We start from the raw sequence: 27578 nt of genomic DNA, 5'->3' as shown, positions 1-27578 counted from the left end.
CATCCTCGACTCGTCGCCAATGATGAATGTTCCTGTGCTCACAATGTTTTGCAACTAGAAATTCAATGACAGCCCGCTATTTCAACCGGACGTCACCGCTGGATGCCAGGGATTGTTCCATTTCTTTGGAACGAGAAGAGATAGGAAGGTGAAACAAGTGAAATTCTATACCTTAAACATCAGTACATTGATTATAAACAGTTCAGAATGTTTGCAATACTATTAGCTAAGAAGTGGGTTTGTTGGAGGCATTACCTTCTGAGTCACCCTCGTAAATTATGATGGTTTTATAAATTATAATAGTATGAGATTATAATTTTCTATATGGTATTATCCATGTATCGCCAAGTGGAACTGAACATTCACTGATACTGCCATTGAATGTTACAGTTTGTTTCAAAATTGATCTTTAACTTACTGTTAAAAGTTTTCTACTAAAAATAAAATCTATCAGATAAAGTCTAGACTTATAGAGCATTTGGATTACATAAATGTATTTTTAAATTCTAAAATTCCGTGACATATCCAAAGGAGTTGCACGACATACCAATGTGTCGCGAGATATCATTTGAGAAAGCCCATTCTTAAAATTCTGGTGCACATGGTATTATCTTATCCAGTAAAGGATTGGGATATCAATTTATAGTTGCGGTTGCCTGTCAACATATTAAGTTCTTTAGATTCGTTTAGAATGTTCCAGATTTGTGTCCTTTCGTAGGCAAGTAGTTAATGTACTACTTACCCGGATTACTAATCCCAAATGTGGTTTTGATCCCACTTAAAACAATAGGACCAATCCAATAAGTATCGGTACTGAAAAGGAACATTAAATTTCAATGAATCAATCAAATTATGTCCAGTTTCACTTTGCGAGGCAACACTCTGCATAGGAAATGCATTGAGTTACAGAAAATTTAATGTAGTATCATAACGGAAGCAACATCCGCGAAATTCGCATAGATACGGGTCAATCTATACAGAGAAGTTATACAGAGAAATATCACGTCTCCATGACACAATTGCTCTACAGGAAGACATAAATTACCTTATAAGCTGGTGTGAAATGTGGCACTTGAAACTCAACAGTAAGAAATGTGACAGTATTACTATTACCTTGAAAAAGTCTCCAGTTCCCTCCACATACCATATCAACGATTCCCCTATCACACATTCTGTTAGTCACAATGATCTTGGTGTCATCTTTGATTCAAAACTCACATTCCCTGACCACATCTCCTCAATACTAAAGAATTCAATGCGCATGTTGGGATTTCTTTATCGATTCACCGAACTACGCACTGTTTCTTCATTAGCAACTTTTTATAAAACTTTAATAGCGCCCAAGATCGAATACTGCTCTCCCATATGGGCCATGGCAGCACCTACACATCTCTCCAGACTTGATTCTGTCCTCAGTTTCTTCCTCGCTATAGTCCGCTTTCGTGTTCCTGCACTTCGATCATTATCTAAGAAGGAACTCTTGCAACATCTTAATATTCAGACTCCTGAAGTACGCAGAATTATCTCTGACCTGAAGTATCTACATAAAATAGTTAATGGAAACTTAAGATCGGAAATATTACTTCTGGAACTATCCTTACGTGTCCCTTCCCGCATCACCCGGAATACCCACCTATTCCATCTTGCCCGTCCTAAGTTGGCTATTATACAGAGGTCTCTTTTTTATAGAATACCAAACTGCTATAATCAAGTAACAACTGATGTGGACATTTTTTCGAGTTATCCAGTGTTTGAAATTAAACTAGTTTTGACGGAATAGTTTTACTTTTACACTCTTTTTTCTATGTTATTGTTATTGTTGTCTTGTTTTTTTCTTTCTTTTGTTAGCATGTCCCTGTGTAAAATGGCAAAGTTATGCTGTATCTGGGATTTGTTCAATAAATAAATAAAAATACGAAGTGGTCCAGAGGTGGTTGCTCGACCATCTCCGAAAATTATAAAAATTTCAGTGTGATAAATCTTGTGTATGAAAAAGTCAATAATATCATTCACGTTGTCGTACGTACAAGTGTTCCTGAAAGGCGGCCATCTTTGTTGTCGGTGGAGTGCCATTTATTTGCATTTGCAAGCGTCTACGAAAATTACAGTTGTTCAGGACGTACGAATCAAATGAACACCAAACAAAGTGAATGTTTAGAGGAGAGACTGAGGTATACGGAAAATATAAACTTTTGCTTCTAAATAAATATACAGGGTTGCAAACCAACACAAGAAACCACTAAAAAAATACAGAAAATTACACTTTTAAAGGGGCTGTATTTTGGAATGGCATAAAGTGGGGAAGGATTTAAAGCTTTGTGCAAAATACTATTACATGTATAGAATCTGCAGAAATATCCACAGCTATGATACTACTGGCACCATAGATTTATGGGGGTCCGAAAGTTGAAGTTTGTGATTTTGATGCCACGTTTGGGGGCGTAATATCTCAGGAGGGCAAAGTGTTAAAAATTGCTGCTTAGGCCATAGAGTAATTCTGTATGTGAATAAACTATTACAAAAAAATCATGACTGATTACATGGAGAAAAAAGTGAGGACATGGTCAAAACGCGAGGAAAGCACGCGCATGACGATGGTATGACAAAATTTAAATATTGTCTATGACTTTTAAATATTTTGATATGTTTCATGCTAGATCTCAAAACCTTCGCTTGGCTCAACAATTAGACCCGTTTGTTTGTGATCAGTTCTGCAAAAGCTTACGAGTGGCGTTTGTTCCATCTTTCTAGCTCCATGATTATTGCCAATTTATCTTGGTCATCCAAACAGAGAGAGAGAGAGACAGACAGAGAGAGAGAGAGAGAGAGAGAGAGAGAGAGACAGAGACAGAGACAGAGGCAGAGAAAGGCGAAACTTTGCACGAAGCAAGTATAAGGAGGGGGACATCTGTGTATGTATTAAACAGAGAGACCCAACAATCAGTGTTGCCAACCGAATATAAAGTTATATTTTTTCCAATGGCATTACGTCAGATTATTACATATTTCAAATCAACGTGTCAAACGTAAACTTAAAATATTACTTTTATTATTCAGTGTTGCAAACTAAGGATGTTACAGGATCACAAAAATCCAAAGTTCGGAAGCCTCTAACGCAAAGGCAGCAGAATGGAGATGTACAGGATAATGCACATCGAAAGTGCTTTAGTGTTGCATACCATGGTCATGGTATGACTTGTTTCGAATGAATAAAAACGAAGTTACCAGGGCTTGAAAATTAAAAAAAAAAAACTTTATTTCGAAAAAATGCTGAGATAAGAATCATATCTAGTTACTTGTATGGTTTGTAGTGAATGTGTAAATTATTTTGCCGTTTACTGCACTTCAATATCTCAAACCGTTTCGGAGATATGATAAACATTGCTGAAGTTTGCAACACTGCTTAAATCGTGCAATTGCGAGAACTTGTTGTAATTACAGCTAGTAAAAGCTATTGATATAATGCTACAGAAGAGAAGGGAAACAACAATCATTTTAAATGTTTTCTACAAATACGCCATTTTCAGCAGGATAGGATATATTGGTGTAACGAAACCTTGTGAACACATTAACTTCCGTAACTCCGAATGGATTTCAATGATACTTTGCTGATACATTAAGTGCCTTAATACTGCGGTCCAGTTGGACGATTGGTGTCGTGGGTGCAACCCTCTTACCATACAGAAGTAGCAATGATCATGAAGCCAGAAAGACAGTACAAAGGCCACTCGCAAGCTTTACCACAACTGAACACAAACAAAAGCGGACGTGATTGCTGAACCATTCGTAGTTTTTGAGATTTAGCATGAAACATCAAAACATTTAAAATTTTTCGGGCTGCGACCATCGTCACGCGCGTGCTTTCTTCGTTTTTACCATGTTCTTACTTTTATCTCCATGTAATATCAGTCATGATTTTTTTTTTTTTTTTTTTTTTTTTTGCAATAGTTTATTCACATAGAGAATTACTCTGTGGCCTAAGTAGCAATTTTTAACATTTTGCCCTCTTGAGATATTACGCCTCAAACATGGCATCAAACATGGCATCACAAACTTCAACTTTTGGACCCCCATAAATATATGGTGCTAGTAGTATCATAGCTGTGGATATTTCTGCAGATTCTATACATGCAATAATATTCAGCACAAAACTTATGGACCCCCACTTTATGCCGTTCCAAAATACAGCCCTTTAAAATTGTAATTCTCTGTACTTTTTTCTAATGATTTCATGTATTGGTTTAAAACCTTGCATATTTATTTAGAGTCAAGAGTATATATTTTCCGTTCTCCTCGGTCTCTCCTCTAAACATTCGCTTTGTTTGGTGTTCATCTGATTCGTACGTCCTGAGCAACTGTAATTTTCGTAAATGCTTGAATATGCAAAAATTGGCACTCCACCGACAACAAAGATGGCCGCCGTTAAGGAACACTTGTACATACGACAACATGAATGATATTATTGACCTTCTCATACACAAAGTTCATCAACTGAAATTTTTATAATTTTCGGAGATGGTCGAGCAACCATCTTTGGACCTCTTCAGATGGATTGACCCATACCAGCATGGTCAATGATTTTCACAGTGTAACCAGTGAACATCTGAAAGGTTGGGGGATTGATGTTCTGAAAGTAAGAACCTTGCCACCATAGCCAGTCCTAAACCCGTGCTAAGAAAATTAAAATCAATTTTGACCAGACTGTATGAATTGTGGCAGCCTAGTATCAGAGGGGAAATTGGAACTCGGAAAGTATGTGAACACATTATTTGCTTATGCCAGGTTCAAGGTACTACCCCATTTATGGTTAGTGGGGATATCTGACAAGAGCCTACTGGAGATTGAAGGCTTCGGCTGGATCTCCAAATAGAGATTAATTTGTGCTATTGAATCTGGAAGAGTACATGTGACTTCGTCACGGCTTCATCGAGGTAGGTAGAATACTGATGTGAACTGCCGTCCCTACCGACAGAGGTGAGGCCTTGGATATCTTCCCAAATGGGCAACTAGCTCGCGCTCTTGGGCCCAGGAGACAACACTAAATGGAACTCCAACACGTATGAAAGTGTGTGCCATGTCCAGTATGGCAGATAAAACGCCTTACTGGGAGGATGAATGTGGTACTGTCCTTAAGGAGCGTTTTGTGCGTCATCTTGCGTTCAGGATGAGATATCATGTCCTAACGCACTTTAGTACTTTAAGAGCAAGAGAAACAGTGGGATAAACCTTCGTCCCAGGTTAAGTTTGTCTGTGTTTGCAGGTCAATGACCCTTCCAAGGGAGTGACGATCGCAAATGGCCATTGTCTTTAAAGGAAGACAGTTTGTCAACAATTGGCTCTGGTAGGTGTACCCCTACTCCGTATTACTTGAACGATCCTACCGGAGCATTGTGTCAATCTACTGCTTGGAGGGAGGCTGAATGGCGACTGGGGATAGGTGCCGATCTCAGGTTTCAGGGTAAAGATTTCCGATTCCAGGGGAAGGGAGAAATCTCCCAAGGATAAGTGATTGGCATCAAACCCAAATGCTGATTTAACACGTACCATTAGATTTGGGATAAGAGATGGGAGTATCTCGATATGTTCAGGTACCTCTACACGGAAGTCGGTAGCCATTCTGGCCGGGCCGGATATAGGTAAGGCCGGGAATGATCAAACCCCCTCCTATTCGCCTGGAACTCCCGGATTGGGTGGACTCTGCCGGGATGTGATCAAACAGTGGGATACAGTAGCTGGTACTCACATTGGTGGGAGGTGAGCTTGCCTTACAATGCTCAGATGTCATGCCTGCAAAGCATGGGAGAACCTGATTCACTAGCAGGGCCGACTCTACCACTAGGATAAATTGGTAGGGCTCAGGATTTAGGTCTGCCTGCTCAGTGGGCGTGTGCCACTTTGCTTGTGTGAGTATAGGGATTGCATCATTAATGCGAACTAAGGTCGAAAAACATACCTTGAAGGTGCACTTTGTGCACGAAGACAATTGGAGTCCTAGAATAGAGGAAATGCAGACTGGATAACAACTGGTGCCAGTCTAGAAAGTAGGCCGATCGGCCGCAGCATGTCATCATGACATGTGAAATGCGTTGTGGTAGACCACTCTATCTCTAATGTCCTTGGACTAGTCCTGTGAAGTAGTTCTCGTGTGGCTCAAGTCAGTCGGTCAGAAATGAAGGAAAGGTCTCCGAAATTCCTGAAAAAAAAGTAGAATCCCAGCAAATGAATGTTTATATGTCAAGAACTTGAGCAAGGATTGAGAGTTCTCTTCAACAGAGAAAATATAAGGACATGTACGTTGAGCAATCTAAAGTTCACCATAAATAACCTACTGAACTAAAGTATTTTGTTAAGTACTATAGACGCTGTCAGAAGTGGTCGCTATCCAATACTACCTTTGAAGGTAATTTTTTTAAGTAACATTATTTTCTTTGACTGCACTAGCATTATATAAAGGAAGTTACTACTTTCGTTCTGAAGTGGAAGCAGTAACTTTATATATATATATATATATATATATATATATATATATATGTAGAGAAGAATATATATATATTGAAAAGAAAATCTCGACGACAAAAAGATAAGAAAGACAGAGAGAAAGAAAGCTGAAGAGAGGAAAAAGAAATAGAAAATCAAAAGGAAAAAGAGTCATATGGACACTTGGGATGAAAACTGGTAGCTGCTGAAAGAAACTTGAATTTGTTTATTGGAAAATGAAAAAAAGAATTTATATTTCTCGAACTCTGAAGTCTACTTTGTCAGAACAAGAAGTTGCTTTCATATATATATATATATATATATATATATATATAATATACAACCATACGTATATTTAATGTGTAGGTGGACGGTCTGACCTCGTCTTGAGTTTCAACTTGACTTTTTTAGTTTTTTTAGTAACTACTACGTATTTTTTTTTAAAGATAAAACTTGAAATATCTTGGGAAACGAAGCTAAGAAGAACACAACAACAATTCTTCAGGGGAAATTTTCATTGTCAACATTTCATATTTACTGTTATTTCGTCATCTTTGTTGTTTCTGTCTGTATGCATTGCGTGTATGCTTGTTGCCTCTAAACATAATGTTTATTGTTTTTGTTTTAACAGAAACATCGAAAATGTTTATAGAACTTCTATTCGAAAGTGTAAAAAATTTTGAAGGATTATGAAGTTTGAGTAACACACCTTTATGAAATTCTTTAGTCAGAATCTGATCCATGACCACATATTGTTCTGTTAGTTGTATTTTCACGTATTTAATTAAATTCTAAGTGATTTAACTGATATTTTCATATGCAGTATTTAACTAAATTGCAAATGATTTAACTGATATTTCTATATACTTGACTAAATTGCAAGTGATATAACTGATATTTCTATATACTTGACTAAATTGCAAGTGATATAACTGATATTTCTATATACTTAATTAAATTGCAAGTGATTTAACTGATATTTCTATATACTTAATTAAATTGCAAGCGATTTAACTGATATTTCTATATACTTAATTAAACTGCAAGTGATTTAATTGATATTTCTATATACTTAACTAAATTGCAAGTGATTTAATTGATATTTCTATATACTTAACTAAATTGCAAGTGATATAACTGATATTTCTATATACTTAATTAAACTGCAAGTGATATAACTGATATTTCTATATACTTAATTAAACTGCAAGTGATTTAACTGATATTTCTATATACTTAATTAAACTGCAAGTGATTTAACTGATATTTCTATATACTTAATTAAATTGCAAGTGATTTAACTGATATTTCTATATACTTAATTAAATTGCAAGTGATTTAACTGATATTTCTGTATACTTAATTAAATTGCAAGTGATTTAACTGATATTTCTATATACTTAATTAACTTGCAAGTGATTTAACTGATATTTCTATATACTTAACTAAATTGCAAATGATTTAACTGATATTTCTATATACTAAACTAAATTGCAAATGATTTAACTGATATTTCTATATACTTAACTAAATTGCAAATGATTTAACTGATATTTCTATATACTTAATTAAATTGCAAGTGATTTAACTGATATTTCTATATACTTTATTTAATTGCAAGTGATATAACTGATATTTCTATATATACTTAACTAAATTGCAAGTGATATAACTGATATTTCTATATATACTTAACTAAATTGCAAGTGATATAACTGATATTTCAATATATACTTAATTAAACTGCAAGTGATTTAACTGATATTTCAATATATACTTAATTAAACTGCAAGTGATTTAACTGATATTTCAATATATACTTAATTAAACTGCAAGTGATTTAACTGATATTTCAATATATACTTAATTAAACTGCAAGTGATTTAACTGATATTTCAATATATACTTAATTAAACTGCAAGTGATTTAACTGATATTTCAATATATACTTAATTAAATTGCAAGTGATTTAACTGATATTTCAATATATACTTAACTAAACTGCAAGTGATTTAACTGATATTTCTATATACTTAACTAAATTGCAAGTGATTTAACTGATATTTCTATATACTTAACTAAATTGCAAGTGATTTAACTGATATTTCTATATACTTAACTAAATTGCAAGTGATTTAACTGATATTTCTATATACTTAATTAAACTGCAAGTGATTTAACTGATATTTCTATATACTTAATTAAATTGCAAGTAATTTAACTGATATTTCTATATACTTAACTAAATTGTAAGTGATTTAACTGATATTTCTATATACTTAACTAAATTGTAAGTGATTTAACTGATATTTCTATATACTTAACTAAATTGTAAGTGATTTAACTGATATTTCTATATACTTAATTAAATTGCAAGTGATTTAACTGATATTTCTATATACTTAATTAAATTGCAAGTGATATAACTGATATTTCTATATACTTAATTAAATTGCAAGTGATTTAACTGATATTTCTATATACTTAATTAACTTGCAAGTGATTTAACTGATATTTCTATATACTTAATTAACTTGCAAGTGATTTAACTGATATTTCTATATACTTAATTAACTTGCAAATGATTTAACTGATATTTCTATATACTTAACTAAATTGCAAATGATTTAACTGATATTTCTATATACTTAACTAAATTGCAAGTGATTTAACTGATATTTCTATATACTTAACTAAATTGCAAGTGATTTAACTGATATTTCTATATACTTTATTTAATTGCAAGTGATATAACTGATATTTCTATATATACTTAACTAAATTGCAAGTGATTTAACTGATATTTCTATATACTTAATTAAATTGCAAGTGATTTAACTGATATTTCTATATATACTTAACTAAATTGCAAGTGATTTAACTGATATTTCAATATATACTTAATTAAACTGCAAGTGATTTAACTGATATTTCAATATATACTTAATTAAACTGCAAGTGATTTAACTGATATTTCAATATATACTTAATTAAACTGCAAGTGATTTAACTGATATTTCAATATATACTTAATTAAATTGCAAGTGATTTAACTGATATTTCAATATATACTTAATTAAATTGCAAGTGATTTAACTGATATTTCTATATACTTAACTAAATTGCAAGTGATTTAACTGATATTTCTATATACTTAACTAAATTGCAAGTGATTTAACTGATATTTCTATATACTTAATTAAACTGCAAGTGATTTAACTGATATTTCTTTATATTTAATTAAACTGCAAGTGATTTAACTGATATTTCTATATACTTAATTAAATTGCAAGTGATTTAACTGGTATTTTCATGTATTTAATTTAATTGTAAGTGTTTTAACTGATTTTTCTATGCACTTAATTAAATTGTAAGTAATTTAACTCGTATCTCCGATGTACTTAAGTGCTTCTGTAAATGTAATTATGTTTTTCCGCTTTCCCGTTTTACTTAAAACATCACATGCTACCAATTACATTTGGAAAACAAACAGTATTGATAGCACTGCCTACGGATTCCACATTATGGAACCTTTTAATTGGTTCAAAGCCAGCAAATGGGAATGAATGTTCCTTTTGCACAGAGCTGATACTTTTCTGCCATACGCGTGCTATTGTAATTATTTCTCTCGCTCTCTTTCTCTTGCTGTTCTACATTTTTTCGCTTTAACCAAGTCGTATTGGCTGCGAAACGTGTTGTACTTAGTGTGAAAATACTTTATCTTCACATCTACTAACCAACCGTGACCAATCGTACTTCAACGAAGCTTGACAAATATGAGAATAGAACATGGCCAATTTATAACATTCTGTAGACCAGGATAAAAAAAGAAGATTATACAGTCCATGATACAGAGAAATATTACTATGTCGCTGCATACTGCAATGGATGCCGAAACTGCAAACATGTTCAAACATGCTTGCATCTATAATTTCCAAAATTGGGGGGGGGCGGTGGCTCAGTGGTAGAGCGTTCACCTCTGGTGCTTGGGGTCCCTAGTTCGATCCCAGCTCGCGTCGTGTGGATTTTGTGGTGGACAAACATCGTGCTCGTGGGTTTTCTCGGGGTTCTCCTGTTTCCTCCCACTTTCTTTCACTCATTTCTCATTATTACCGTCTCATTTAGCCTAACAGGCATAACCGTGGGACGTTAAACTTAAAGATTTCAATTTTCAAAATTTATTACGTAACTACGAATTGACTTAGGCCCTAATTTGTGTATCGCACAGGTTGAGGTTTACTGTCTTCTAAAATCAATATTTCATAAGTTGTGATTACCGAAGTTTGTGTTTCTGGTTAAATGTCTTCTTCTTTGTGTTAGAGGTGTACAGTCCGTAGCAAAAAACCTGCAACGTGAGCATGTAAGTTTATTGTGAAACTACACCTAACAGCGCAGGGAATCAACATAACGTCTAAGTGTCATGAATCACGCCAGGAGAAATCTCGGCGTCCACCCCTGCACACTTATTTTGGAGTTAAAGGCTTTGTCGTTTCACAATAAACTTACATTTATATGTTGCAGGTTTTTTGCTGCCTACTGTACAGTACATACTAACAGAACAAGAATGATGTTCCAAGGGGTATATGTTGGCAACGACAAGAATTCGTAACATTTGTCGATTGCTTTGGATTGTTTTGCAGAAAGAGATAGCAGCTGCTGATAGTTTCTAAAACAGCGGTTTGCTAGCAGAGAATCGTAACTTACTGCTGTTTCAGTGATCCTTTTCCTATATATTATTCTCCGCACAGCAGAAGATTCTATCTTTTCTGTGTCACCTGTCACAGAGTGTTCAATTTATGAGATATACACAGAAAGAGAAATATACACATACACATACACACACACACCCCTACACACACACACACAGAGAGAGAGAGAGAGAGAGAGAGAGAGAGAGAAAAAGTGGAGAAAAATGTAGCTATTCTGATAAAAAGAAAATACTAAGCTTACATATTGTCAGCAAGTAGATATGTTGTTTTTGGAAATAAGAATTAGAAGAAATTTTTCTGAACTAAAAATCCTATCTACGGACAAACTTTGAAAGGTGACTCTTTTGTATTGATGTTTTCTTGAGATTCAGGTAGATAACTCAGAATTGACGGAGTCAACAAGGCGTTTCAAAAGTCTGGACCGGACTATTTAGTTGGAAAACTGTAAGAGCTATTGATATTTGTAAAGTAGAACTCTCTTGATATGTGTAGATACAAACACCAACATTTTAAAATCACTTTGGGTTTCTCGCACGGGAACAAGGTCATGCGATATTTGTCAGAATTTGCAGGGAAAACAATCAGTGAACACAGTTCTGCAAAATCTGCTATGAGTACAAGTTACCGTATCCTTCATATAATCCTAATATATGCTACTTGTCAAATTCTTAATGGACATGAATTACCTATTAGAGTTTCTTTATTATTATTATTTAATATTACCTTGTTAGTAAGACAAATTACGTCATGTATAACTTTTCAAATTTTAATAAAAAGGATTAAATGGGAATATGCCATGGTTCTGTATAATTTTCTGAATTCCTAAATTAGTAACTTTTCAAGAGTTGAGGAGGATAAAAGGCTTTCGTTTTAAGATTTGTGACAGAGAATTCATCGATTGAACGCTGAATAGTACACTCAGCCTGGAGATCTGATCGTATAGCGTATCAACTGTCACAAACTTAGCCACTTATGTACTTTAATAGATATGGATATTCAAATTACATAAAATACAGTGAGAGTCTTAAGTCCACTTACAAATGGTGAAAACGGTGACTAATGTTTATTTTCTTTTTACAAATGGAATTGTATTATGTTACAGTTAAGGATATGTTCCACACGTCCTCTTTTCATGTCAAAACACAATGATAGGCGCTATAACTAATTTTGGTGAACATATGACAATGTTTTTCTTGTTAGTTGATTGCAGGATTGTATCATTCTCCTTTTAAGATGGTCAACATAACGTACATAGTCAATTTCAGGTGTGCTCACAGATAAAAGGTCCATGGAAGTGAGATCTGGTGATCTGGGCGACCATTCCACCAGTCCACAGCAACCGATTCAATGCCCAGGAAACCGATAGTTGGTGCACTTCAATGCCATAATGCACTGTTGCCCGTCTTTGTGTGATATTCTATTCATACCGTTTTTTTTACCGAGATATTTTTACAGCAAGAATCTTTTCTTCCCAAAATTTTACAGAAAATCTTTGTAGCAAAATTGTATTTTCGCGACTAGTACACCATTGAAGAGTTTATAGTTAAAGATTTATACATCCATCATTCTGCCATTTCTATTGAATTAATATGAACGATTGTTGGTAATTTGCAAATTACAAAAGGTGAAGGTATTTGGAAACCATGTTTTGACGTATTTATTTCCCCTCTCCCATATAGCAAAGCCCAACCCGGATCCAAGCCATCGTTATACACACATTATATGCAGTATTAACGGCGTTGAGTCTCTACGCCATTTAATTTTTCTAGCTCATTATTCACATAGGAAAATTAATTTTGTTTTTCTTTAAAAATGAAGTGAAATTTTAATGAGTACTTTTACTGATTTCTTTTTCGGGTCTAGTTAAATGTTCGTCGCTTTTTAAACAAGTATAAGTCTTATGTGTACACAGTGTGAAAGAATTTGGTTTGTATGACGCGATATTTTCTCACTTAATATTGAAACCGGAAGTCGTTTATTTCTGCTATTTCCTGTTTTAGTATAAAAGATTAGAGTAAAGTTGAAATATATACTCTTCCCGTTAGATTGTAGAAAATTGCTTCTTGCATTCTATTACCATTTTACTTTAGAGCGATCAAATGTTAAATTAGAAAGTAGTAGATTTCTGTTACTTTCGGTTTCAATCAAGGGCGGATCCAGGGGGTCGATCGCTCCCCCCCCCAGAAAAGGAAACTATCTTATTTTATATATAAATAAAACCCATCCCCGCGCTGGATCCGCCCCTGGTTTGAGTAGACAGTTACAAGACAAGATGGTTTATATTCTTTGCACGCGATTTTTTTAAAAGAAATACAGCTTCCCGCTATCGATCTATAGAGATCAATATTTAAACTGGAAATTCAAATAGATTTGTTTCACTTCTGGGTTTGGTAGAGATTTTTTTGTTGGAAATGATATGATGATGAGATAATTTTTAGTTTAGCGTCCCGTTCAGCAGCGAGGCTATGTGAGACGTGCACCTACTAATTAACGTGGAATCTGAACCACATGAGCTCTTTCCGGGAATCGAACCCGGGTCTCTGGCGCTACCGGCGCGTACGCTAACCACTTAGGCACGAGGGAGCTCAATGGTGGAAATGAAACGTATTCTTGGGACGCATGGTCAGTTACAGGGAACAGCTTCTCGGTATCTATTATATTTTTGATCTTTTATGATCAACGTTAAAACCGGAAATTGTTGATTTCTACCACTTCCGGTTTGAATATCATCTATATCAACGTACTCAACCCCTAATTTTTGACTCCTCTACATCGTGACCAAAATTGAGTAGTTCTTCATGTTTTTTTTTCCTCTATTGGACGGACACACGAACAGACAGGGTAAACATTAAAGGAATTTTTGTAAATCAAACTTCTTATAAATGAATTTATGTACTCATGTCCAAAATTATTGTCACATGTCTATGTTGTTGTAGGAATACAATTTGATAACGAATTCGCCCGGTATTTCTTATAATGTTAGTATGTGTATAATCGGCAAAGACATGTATGTGCAAATTTCATGTCAAAACAGTAGTAAATAAGAACAATAAAACGAAAATAAAACTTTCTGCTCCATTTAGCAACATTTTGTTTTACTCATTCTAATTTTCGTGTTTATAATTCTTTTCCTATGAAATTAACCACAAATATATATTTCCCGATTATCCATACAGTATCAGTATTAAAAGTACCCTGCAAAAACATTAGCAAATTATATTCTTACAAAAAGACAGTTAACAGATATGCAACAATCATTTTGGACATGAGTGTACGTGTGAAACTATTATAACTTAAATTAAGTTTGATAATCAAATATTAACCTTTTAAATAACCCTTGACCGCAAGTGATGTGTCAAGGTTTTATTCCTCAATAGCTCAGCTTTTAATTAAGCTAGGAAGATCATTTTGCAACTTCTGTATTTCTGAAGGACGAAGCTTTCCGCTTAAATCTATTTTATAGAATATGTGTTGGGGCACTACGATGAAGGGGAAAGGGTAAATTTCGTGTTTTTTTTTTTTTTTTTTGCATCAGTTCATTTTGGGGGCCATTCCGCCCTTGGCGATACACTCATAAAATTGCTATGTAAAGTAATAGAGTAGTCCACTATATGGCAATACTTGTATGTGTATTTGTTGCTTGCACGGAGGTAGCCAGTTTTTTGAGTATAAGTTTTTATGACTTCATATTTTTTGAGCCTTTTTTGTTTTTTCTTCTACGAATAGGGAGGGAATTGCACAACTGTTACTTCGTTGAAATTTGTGTTTCATAAGCTTTCGAATGATGTATTAATCATGACTCTGTGATAACTAGAAGGGTCACCAGGGCTCCCAACGTGAGAGTCTGAGATTTCTTTCAAATTCCTGGCGGGCGTAGAAAGGTTAAAATTACATTTAAAAATTTAAGTTTCACGAGGTAAGGGGCATTTAAATAGATTTGAAGAAACAATCAGTATAATCAACCACTGAAACTGGAGTTCATTTCCCTATAGAAATCAATAAGCTAGAATATAAAATTAATACATGCATTCAACACGGTTAATCAGTATATCACTATAGGATTTTGTATGTTATTTACATTTTGAAGATAGTGTATGTCTTCGTGTTTTATTGAAGCATGAGAATTTACATATTCTTTTTCATTATGATAGTGCTATCTCTTTTTGTTTGAGAGTTTGTGTAGTGAGAATCTTGGGCTTTTTTTTGCGGGAGGGGGAAAGCCGTTAGTAACTGGGAAAGGATAGATGAACAGATTGCAAGCAAAAAGCAAACAAAAGAGAATGAACGCGTTGATGGCTACATAGGAGAATCTTCCTCGCTCTAGTGGTCGGGTTGGTTAAAAGTGATGAAATGTAGAGGAATGCATTGTAAAATGTGTTCAACCGCTACATGAAGGTGGTTTTGTTTCCTTCATAGAAACAGAGAGAGAGAGAGAGAGAGAGAGAGACGAGATACGAAGTTAAAATAAAAGCAAACTCTTGAGAGGAGCTCTTAGATCATCGTGAAGATGGTAATCTAATATAAAGGTGGAAAAAGCTACAGTCTGTTCTTGAGTGTTATGGATTTGTCTTCTTGTTAAATATATTGTACTTTCAAGTCTTCTTTAACACAGAAAAAAGAAAATGTAAAGATGGTGGAACGAAATACTAGGTATATCAAATTACATTCGAAACCTCGTGTGTTTGTTTTGAGTAGAACATTAAGTACCCTTATTCATGTCATTTAGTTCAACCCAATATCTAACTATTTATGTTTTTTATTTATAAATATTTTTTCGTTATACTTTGATATTATTATTTAGTTTTCAGTGGATTCTTGCTCATTGTAGTTCTGAAACCAACTAATTAAATATATATGCATAGGGTGTCCATAACCTTCTGGGTCAAATTTATTCAGGTGATAGAGAGGTCCAATATACGCATTTTGAGATAGGAAACCGAAAGTCGAAAACGGATAGTTCAAGCGCCACGCCATCTTGAAGTTGTAACAATTTGTGGGAACAAGTGCAACGTTTCAATAACAAATATGTTTATCACGTCCATGTAACCTGCTTTATTGTGCAGAACACTACATCTGACTATGTAAGGTTTAGTACAGACACACTACTGCTGCACTGAACGTACCAAAAACTCACAGTAACTGTACAAAGTGACGACCACCAACCTCGATTTACGCAGCATAACGCCTAAAGAAATTTTGCCTCACTCGCTCAAATATCTCCGGCGTCTCTTGCACAATCAAGCAAGCAGCTAGAACTCTTGTAAACAAGTCTTCCTCGGATTCTACTGGTGATTCATACACCAAGGACTTGATGTGCCCTCAAAGGAAAAAGTTGATAAGGTTGAGATTCTGGGAATGCGCTGGCCACCGGATAGGACCTCCTCTTTCAATCCAGCGATTAGAGAAAGTTGTATCCGAATAATGGCGAACATTCACATGGTAGTGCGCAGGTGCGCCGTCATGTTGTACATACATTCTCGCGCGAACATCTAGAAGTACAGTCTCCAATAGTTTGGGCAGTACATCACGAAGGAAGGAAGGTCCTTGATGTATGATCGCCAGTAGAACCCAAGGAGGACTTGCTTGCAAGAGTTCTAGCTGCCTGCTTCATTGTGCCAGAGACGCCGCACAGGGGATATTTGAGCGAGTAATGCAAAATTTCTTTACGCGTTATACTACGTGCATCGAGGTTTGTGGTCGTCACTTTGTGCAGTTACTGTGAGCTTTTTGGTATGTTCAGAACAGCAGTAGTTTACTTGTACTAAACCTTGCATACTCAGATGTATTGTTATGCACAATAAAGCAGGTTACATCGACTTGATAAACACATTTGTTATTGAAACGTCGCACTTGTTCCCACAAATTGCTATAACTTTAAGATTGCGTGACGCTTGAACTATCAGTTTTCGACCTTCGGTTTCCTATCTCAAAATGCATATATTGGATCCCTCTATCACCTGTATCAATTTAACCCAAAAGGTTATGGACATCCTGTATATTAATTAGTTTTATTGAGCCTTTAGCCTAGTTTGAGTTAAGTTTAGCATCCCTTCAGCAGCAAGACTGGTTATGCAATATCCATTATTAATAATAATAAGATAGCAACTCCCACTTTTCAAGTGTGTAAATATACAGGGTGGCCCAAAAATAGGTATACACAGCTGCATTGATCAAGTATAACATTCTAGTTTATGGATTTATTTACTTCTGCTGTTTGGAACTTAAGGTAAAATAAAAAAGGCTTTAAGGACAAATAATAAAGAAACTAAGTCTACGTGATGGATAACAATAAGTAATAAAAATGTAATGAACTCATCAATACGATAGTGTTTACATACTTTTGGGCCACCCTGTAGATAAGATCAACTAAAACGTTATTGGTAATTTTGAATAAAGGGTGCTGCAATCGAATAGGTGTTGTTGACATGTATTTTAGAAGGGCAAAGAAGTCCTTGATATAGCGAAGTAATTTCTACAGCTGAAATTACAGTAATATTAAACAAAAAATGAAATGAAATAAAATCTTTAAGTTTTACGTCCCACGGTTATGCCGATTAAGCTAAAGGAGACGGTGATGATGAGAAATGAATGAAATGGTTGAATGAAGAAAGTGGGAGGAAACGGAAGAACCCCGAGAAAAAACACGAGCACGGTGTTTATTCTCCACAAAGTTCACACGGCGCGAGCTGTGATCGAACCAGGGACCCCAAGCACCAGAGGTGAATGCTCTAATACTGAGCCACTGCGCCCTCAAATTAATATTAAACAAAGAAATATGTAGCTAGTGCTATAGTGTTTAATAGAATAGACGTTCAGTAAAACATTATGCTTGAGATTTCTTTTTAGTTTGTTGATATCTTGTAAGAATCACACATGATAATATATTGGAAATTGGTAATGGATCGATTAATCAAATAATTAAGAATATGATAGATGTAAAAAATATTAGTGGGGAATTTTCTGCAGATGGACACAATTCGTATAGGTACCTGAACTCAGCATGACCTTCTGATTACGTATTCCTACATGACATGATGTTCCCGCCCATGTGCAGTTTGCTTAGGTTAATAAAAACTTGCTGTCCTACTTTTGATATGCGTACTTAACAAATTGATTGCATACTCGTTTCTTTGATCAGGAACTTCCCCCTTAGTAACTTAGAAGGTGTTTCTTAAGGAAGGAGTTACATTACTGGCTGCAGATTCACCTAAGGGGATTTTAGTTGTTATGATTATAAATACGCGGCCAGAGATATGCTATGAAAACCTACACAAAAACCACGAACTAACTTGTGCTAGGTGGCCACTGAAAGCGAGAATTATATCGAACCGAGTCAGAGCAGAACTGCAGTAGGAGGTCTCGAGTGGAAATACATGCGCGTGAGCATGCGCATTAGCAATAGTGAGTATGTGCGTAAAGAAAGATGGTGAAAAAACTCTGCGTCGTTATGCATTACGTGTCCCATACCCTTAGGATACCGTTATTGTTAAAGATTAACTCTAGTGTTTGATCCGAGCGCGATATATAACGATTTGTATATATTTTTCTAGATAAGTTTCTTTTTACCTCTAACTTTTGAACCAGAGGTGAGAACGGATCCAAAATTCACGAAAATCCTGCTCGTTGAGCTGTACACCTGTTGTATTGAATTCAAGATGGCGGCAATCCATTTTTCGGTACCACCTATATTAATAGTGTTAGCTGTGAAGATAAGGAAAATATTTTATAATGGAGCTACCTTAGGTTACATGGTTATGCAACCACCAATTTTGTGTTTAGCTTTCACGACTAAAGAAAACACCCAAGTAACATACAGTGCTTCTTTTTTCTAACTCAGATTTATTGATTGATCCTTTCTTTCATAATGCTAACTAATTAAGCCAATAAACGATCCGTTTCTTGTACAGGTCGATTTTCACGATAAGAAGAAGAAGAAGAGGAAAGAGCATGTTTCATGTTGTTTTTACACCCAATACACGCGTATGTCCACATAGGCCAAGTAACAGTCCAAGTTTCACATAGGAAATTTTCCCACGCTCCTATGTAGTGGAAACATTCTACTCCATCCAACTATTCTTGATTACATTGAAGAAGACTCTACAAGCTACCAAAATCTTCAAAGAAGACTTATTGCTACACATGGAAGTTCGCATAGAACCACTACAAAAGAAACATTACTTGCAAATGCTTCAAATGCCAAATAATTAGGCATTCGCAAGCAACTTGCCAAGCTCTGTCTTGATATGTTAAGTGTGCCGGCTCTCATTGGACGTACCGATGCGAAAAGAAGACCAAAGACACACCAGCGAAATATTTCAACTGTAAAGGTGCTAATCCTGTTAATTATACCGGATGTTGGCGAATACAACAAATTCTATGAGAAAAAAGGAAAACAACACCAGCAAGCACAATCTTACATTCAGCACCTCTTCAAGACACCTCTGCTACATTTGCTTTAAGACCTGAGCCTACAATATCACGAACATATAATAATATCTAATTTTAGAAGTACAAACATACCTGTTACCGTTGGAATTAGCTACGTTCGTAACATTATTGCCAACTAGTTACTGCATCGTCGCAATTTCGTGTAGTGGTGGTGAATTTCAGAACTAAAGCAGGTGAATGAGAAAGGCACAAGATCTAAACGGCACAAGACCTAAAAATCATTTCGCGGCACTAGTCTTAAACGGCACAAGTCCTAAATGGCATAAGACCTAAACGACACAAGTCCTAAACGGCACTAGTCCTAAAAGGCACAAGACCTAAAATTTAGAATTAGTGCCTATATTTTTAGGATTTATGTCGTTTAGGTCTTGTGCCGTTTAGGATTTATGAATGTTACCCACATCTTACAGCTCTGCTTACAAATAGTATTTTTTTTAAGCCCCACGATTGTTCACCGAGACTGAGACAGTCGGTGATGATGAAATGGATTATAATGGAGAAATGAAGAAAATGGTAGGAAGCAGGAAAAATCCGGAAATCAATCAAAAATTCCACTTGGTATAGGCTGGAATCGAACTAGTAACCTCCATGCACCCAATCCTTAGAACACAAAGAAGATTGTTTCGTTTATTCAGTCTGGATGTTAGGAATCCTGTTTTATTTACTGAACTTGTTATATTTTGCCAAGTGGTGGTTTTGCTTTCACGCGAGTGGCTTGGCGAGGAACTACAATTTTGGAAAACAAACCTTTTAAACCTTTATGAATTTCTAAACATATTTTTTATGTTGATTTTCAACCATTCTTTATCATCGAATACTCGTTAGATAAAATCAATCATTACCATGTTAAAATTTTAAGTATTGGAGCTACAGATTCCATTGCTTTAATTCCCAATAATGACTTGATTTTCTCCATTAGGTATCCAATCTATCTCAAAACCATATTCCTGAAACCTTTCAGAAAATATGTTACTTTCCTTGTACAGAGTTAATTATGTTAGATTTAGTGACATTCCGCCACTACTTTTGTCATTTGTACATTGTTTCGGTTCAGGCTGAAGCATTGAACCTATCGGTTCAATTGTGATGGAATTGACCTTTTTGTTTCTAGTAGATCGAGTGAGAATGAATGATAAATGTTGATACCACTAACAGATTATGATTACATAATACCTTGAATCTTTTCATATCAGTGTATCAGCTGGTCGAAGTGGTAAAATAAATTTTAAAAAATGTAGTCATCAAAAACGTAAAATTAATTGGCCAAATTCTAGAATTACGTAAACCACTTGCAGCGTTAGCTATAATTGTTTTCTCTATATATTCAACAGCAAAACATTTTGCAGCTTGGTATGTCTCTTAAACTACTATATTACGTAATGTGGTTATAAGGAAATTGCACTGTTCCTAAGATTGTACTACGTCCAAGGGTGTGGGCATTTGAAGGTAAATCTGGGCCCTCCTCCCAAACGATCTACTGGTCCCAACTAGGCTTTGTGTATGCATTTATCAAATTTGTTTACTATTTTCAGCAAATAAAGAGTTCTTATAATGGAATATTTAAGGAAAATAACATTATATAATATTATACGTATTAAGTTTATATAAGTATATTATTAAAATTACAATATGTAAATATATACAAATAAAATTGAAATTTCAAACATGTTAAAATAATTAAAACAGCTGAAATTAATAATCTACTTTGTTAGTCTCATTTGTATAACAGGATGTGTACAGTGATAATTAATTACTATATTGTTGCATTGCATTGTCTGTTTTTTTTTCTCGTTTTTTTTCAGACTGCCAAACTATGCTATGCGTAAGTGTCGGAAGTCTTATAGAACGGCTATGTCCGTCTGCCCTGTATCGACAGATATCAGAGCAAAAGTGTTTTTTTTTTTTTTTAATCGATTCAGCGTCCTAAGAATAAATTCCATCTTCTCAGTCAAACTATTATTCAAATGGGAAGTGGCTGAAATTAGCTATTTCCTGTTTCAATACTTTCGCCGTAGAACAAAAACGGTAATAAACAGCGACAATGAAGTCTTTTTGCACTCGATTCAGCATTTCAAGGATATGTTACTATTCGCTACATTCTACCAACACCGGAAGTGGCCGAAGTTTACTACTATTGCTACTGCCACCGGTCTCAATATTGATTTTCAGCGAGCTAAAATGGGAAAATAGATTTCATATCCTAGGATAACTCCCTATTTTTACCTTAAGTGGTAGAAATAAAGCCTTTCCTGTTTTAATGTTTATCGTCATAGAACAGAAATTGTAATAGATGGCGACAAGCGTTTTTACAATCGATGAAGCGTATCAAGACAACATATTATCACCACCCGCAACACTATACCAAAACCGGAAGTGGTTGGAATTACTAGTATTCCGGTTTCAATACCTATTTCCATAGAGCAAAAACGGTAAGGTATATCGAACAAAATTGTTTTTGACACAGATTCAACGCTCCAAGAATGAGTATTGGTTCGACTGTTATACCTATTTATTCGTTGAAACAGGAAGTGGTGAAAATTTACATTTATTGATTACAACAGTGATCGTATAATGGATAAAACAAAAATTGTTGTCAACGAGAAAATTTTTATTATGGATTCAGTACCCCAAGAATTTGTGTCACTTCTGATTTTATTCTTTTCATTGTAATCACAATTGATAGACATTAAGTAGCACTTCCGGTTTTAATGTTAATTCCTATAGTGCAAAATCAGAAAGAGGTAGTAAGTAATAGCTTTTTGATATGGATTCATCACCCAAGGAACAGAATCTATCCTTGATATTTTTTTCTCTATTGCAACCAGTAGTTATACATGTACTACTTCAAGTTTGAGTATTGAATTCATATAGGTTGTAAGTCTATCGTAGTTCCACACTGTAAAACGAAACTCACTGGTTTCTTTTAACCCAGGGATGCAAATATGCAACAAAATTTTACTAGCCCAAGAAAGAAGCTACTAGTCCACATCCCACAGTAGAAATCATCTACTTACCTTCGGTATGATATTAAATACTCGCCCGTATGGATAAACCACTCGCCCCGGGCGAGTAGGCGAGTGGTTATTTGCATCCCTGTTTTAACCATTTGTCTCCCATATAAACGCAAAGCAAGCCAGACAAATAGACTTCCACAAACAATTTTCTTTCCTTTTGTTGGTACATTTGCTACAGACTGTAATTGAAGGGTAAGGGAAAAAAAGAAGGAATGTCACAAAACTGCATTTTCGAGAAAACAGCGTTTTAATATTGAAAACTGCATATAAAATGAATAGGGTTAGTCAAATCTTTTGACCTTTTCCTTGGACATTTCTACATCTACGGATGCATGGTATATACAGTCAAATAGTACCAAGAGACACCAACAGATAGGACAAAGAACCCCATAAAGTACACACATGGACATTCCTTGTTTTTTCCCCTTACCCTTCAATTGTAATTTCACACAATATTAATACCTATGTTTCAATAAGTTAGCTTACTGAAAAGATGATAATAATAATAATGTGTACGTATTTTGTATGTAATATGGGTATATATGCATGTATGGTTTGTGTTAATACTTTCTTGTTTTAAAAGAGACTTTTTTGTATGAATATTTATTAACTCTTTTGAAAAAGTTATGTCCCCCTCTCTCAAAACAATTTTGTGCCAACACTATCAAAGAAATCTATATTTGTCTTTCTTTTCTTTCTTTTCTTCACTATTCACTGAAAGGAACGTACTTATACACTTTGTCTATCATCATCAGACGTGAAAACACACAGCAACTATAAGTATTTCACTCGTCCAAGAGTATGAAATCCAATACATATTTTTGAAACTAAGCGTCTTGCTTACATCACATTTCTCAGCATTTTTGGCTCTTTCTTGGCCTTTGGCTTCTAACTACATTTTTCTTCTCTAAAAACATTTTCGTAATTGACATGAAGCAGTCGCATTGCAGTATGCTTTATTCAGCAGTATTACGACCGTTTCATCCTTTGTTCCCCGTCCCAAATTATGTAGTTCTCCTCTATTTTATCTGGTGCTTTCTCGTATCTAAGGGGATATTATTCCTGCCTTTGATGAGGGAATTCCTGTGCAAGCTCCACATGGTCCTCTCTTTGGCCAACCAACAATCATATTTAGATGAGTAATGACGGCGCGACGATTGCTACTGCATCATTGTCAGAGGTGTATGCAAAGTAGGAGGGGCTACCGGATTTGAACACTCCATTCTACAAGATATGGAATAATAATAATAACAACACCATATTCAAATATGAATGTAAAATTTGCTGGCGATTATAACTGTTTGCAGATGTACAAGACTTCCAGCGTTTTGCCACTTCGAGGAGTGAGACAGCAAGGGTTTTCTGAGCAATTTCTTCTTTTTTAGAGTTTAACATCTCACGATTATGCACCAACGCTAACGAAGACGGTAATGATAAGATGGATGATAATGGTTTAATAAAGGAAGTGGTAGAACCCCGTGGAAAGCCACACAAACGGTGTTTGTCCACCACTAATTTCACTTGGTAAGCTGGGATCTAATGAGGGGCCCCACACGCCAGTAGTGAACGCTCTACCACTGAGCCAGCTCGGCCCTAAGAGTATTTCCTTAAATTGACAATCTCTTCTGCATCTATATGCATAGGCAGAAGGTACGAAACAAATAATAAATATTGTGTCTTACAGTATCGTGGGTAATTAGTATGTTGAAATTACATTCAAATCATAGGGGGAGAAAATAGTAAACATATATTGATTAATGTAGACCTAATGTTTTCACATTGCAGAAGTAATGTTTATTACGCGTTATTTCTAAAACGAAAACTAATGGGTAGGAGTAACTACTACATTAGTTACTAGTTATTATATTAGATATGCTTATATTTAATCTAAAATTTTTCCCCTCAAAATACACTAATTTTTTGTAAGTTGGTCAATTTTCAATGGAACGATTGATGACCATCATTAACAGATGTCACAATGTACATAATATTTGACATTTACAGAGTTTTTGTTGTAACTTGTTATTGTTTCTGTTTCCTACCTTGTCTTTATGTGTGCTCGTGACAGCTGGACAAATTTGTGTATTTGCGTTTTTGTCTCCTTTCTTGAAAAACGCTAGGTTTGGAAAAATGATTAGCAGCACCTGGCTACGTTAAATTCATGCCAGATCATCTTCGTAGCAAGTTTTCAGAAATCATCCAAAGTAGAAAATGGATAGTGATAGCATTATACTTTTATTTTGTGGATTGTATAATATTCCAAGCTTCAGTTTAATTAGTCATTAGTCCAGTCTTTTATAAAGAATTATAGTACACGTTGAATATCTACAATTAGTTGCATACGCAACTTTCTATAGTTATGTCCGTGTCTGAACCGTCTTTCAATTACGTAGCACTACTATCTAAGGCAGAACAGAGTGCGCCTGTTGCTGGCTGCTGATGACTTTATGTTCTTCAAAGCCTCAGATGTTGCTACGTCACTGCAAAAAGCAAAATCCATACAGCCATAAGTAATTTGAGAAGTTCAGGAGTGTGCACTAGCTCGCAACACAATATTACTCCATGTGCATCTAGGTCAGTGAGGGTAAAGAAGTGGGTTTTGCCAGGTCGGTGGTAAAAACGGCGAGAGTATAATACCAGAAAATATTCTAAAGATCAAGTGCGACTGTATAGACTATTTGTTATACTAATAGTAAACAGTCACGCTAATAGATGTCGCAACATGTACTATCACTTGCCTGCATGATGTTAAGAGATGTTGATACTTGTTGAGATTATTGTGTGTAACAAAGTCTTGAATAATTCCAGTGGCGTATTTACGATTTTGTTTCGGGGAGGGATTTGCTAACTTTCGGGTGGTTTTGCCTGAAAATCTGAAAATTGTGCAAGATATTCATACACTTTACTATAGTAAGTAAGATTTCGGGGGGGCTTAAGCCTGGAAGCTCCCCCTAAATACGCCACTGAATAATTCCATTAAAAAATACAGTATGAAGTTACAGAGGGTCAAAGGCTTTGGCGCATTAATTAGTCATATTGACATTACCACATGATCATCTCAACCCTCTAACCATTTACTTTATTATTATTATTATTATTATTATTATTATTATTATTATTATTATTATTATTATTATTATTATTATTATTATTATTATTATTATTATTATAGTACGGAGCTACATAGGAGTTGATTGGAATTATGTAAAAGGATATCCTTCTGCTTCAGTATCCTATGTTACTATGAGGATATAAAAATTAATTCCTCCACAGGGAGCTATAAAAGTTGCAAAATACATATTTTAGTGCTAAGCAGGAAATAGGAACCGTCACAAAACTATCTCATTTATCTCCTATTGATTGTCAGTATAAAAAAAATACGCACACATTTATACCTAAAAGAAAGAATTGAAAATTTTTCTCAGATCATGTTCATGCAATGTAGCAGAAAAAATAATTTATACGAAATCGATGTGACAGTTCTTTGGAAATTGTCCAAATTCAATATGCAATAGAATAGGTCCATCGACTGAACACTGTTGCCTAATTTCTCTTTCGGTGATGATGCAATATCATGTTAGATTTTTTTTTTTCTTACGTGTTGGTAGCTATTCACGAATTGATACATTTTAATAAAACACGTATGTCAAACTAAAATAGTTTACCGTCTTCATTTAAAATAAAGAATAATAAAAACAGGATTTGAATTAAAATACCCATATGTACTAAAGACGATCAGAATAAAGCACGCATAGGCACATTTAAACACACATACACACACACACACACACACACACACACACATATATATATATATATATATATATATATATATATATATATATATATATATATATATATGTATGTATGTATATATGTATACTTACCTATACCGCATACTTACCTCATCAAGAAACCTAGCCTGTCTTGTGTTTGTTAGTGTGTCAGCGAGGACCAGGTATTGAAATACGTACCTGAGAGCATAACACATATACGGCACTTACAGGATAGACGAAAGTTATCGCTTTCGAAGGGTTCCTTGTCTTTTGAAACTCATTACACTCATCTTATTTTCTTTCTCATCTCACATCTCATTGTTGCTCATCACTCATTTCGACCAGTGGGCCTAGGGCCCAGCACTGGTTGACCCGATATGGCGACTGGAGGACAACATATCGGACTTCCTACGGTAATAGCTGGTCCTACCGTATCCTCTGCAGATTCGGATATCAGACGTAGGCACCGAGATTCACACCGTACCGACAATAGCCCGGAAAGATCACGATCTCCAGTTATAGGTCACCATCACGCACCATCTCCGAAACGTCATCGCCGGGATAGCACTCAGACTCTGATAGTGAGCGACTTAGAATCGACGATACGGAGTTCCCATCGCTATCTGACAGTACAAAGCAAGCAATATATTCGTTCTTACTTACAAATTTCGACGCAAAATATCAGAACGAAAAGCAAATATATCTTCAACTCACTAAATATTATCGGCGAGCTCAGCTCTCAAATTGTTGCCACCAGAAATGGGATGATCATCAAATCTCCTGATCAGAATCTTGCTACCACTATTCGTAACAAGTTCAGTTATGAAATTTTTGGTAAGAATGCACAACTCTCTAAATTGACTGACCGGAGAATCAAACAGCCGCCTCCGCCACCTCGCACGCCTGCTTTTTCCGTGGTCATACGAGGTGTAAATCTTGAGTTTACGGACGATGAGATTCTACAAGAACTCACAGAGGAAGGGCACAAAGTTTCAAAGTGCATCCGCATTAGAAACGACCGAGGTCCCACTTACATGGTCCGAGTGTTATCTCAATCGCAGGACACCATCAACCAGCTTCTTGATAACGGAGCTTATATATATCGCAAACGGCATCGTGTCGAGCCCTCACGCACTGCACGACCAGTACCAATC

At 35.2% G+C, this 27578-nt stretch overlaps 1 protein-coding gene across 3 annotated transcripts in view; it reads left to right on the top strand.

The window, feature by feature from the left end:
• LOC145671096 (anoctamin-7-like) overlaps nt 1–27578 on the top strand; it is a 1175643-nt gene that overhangs the window by 437730 nt on the left and 710335 nt on the right. The window lies entirely within an intron of this gene.

This window comes from Thermobia domestica, chromosome 15, assembly GCF_964235325.1.
Source record: "Thermobia domestica chromosome 15, izTheDome1.hap1.1, whole genome shotgun sequence".
Taxonomy (NCBI): domain Eukaryota; kingdom Metazoa; phylum Arthropoda; class Insecta; order Zygentoma; family Lepismatidae; genus Thermobia; species Thermobia domestica.
The sequence above is the reverse complement of the archived record's forward strand: the minus strand, read 5'-3'. Positions and strand labels throughout refer to the sequence as shown.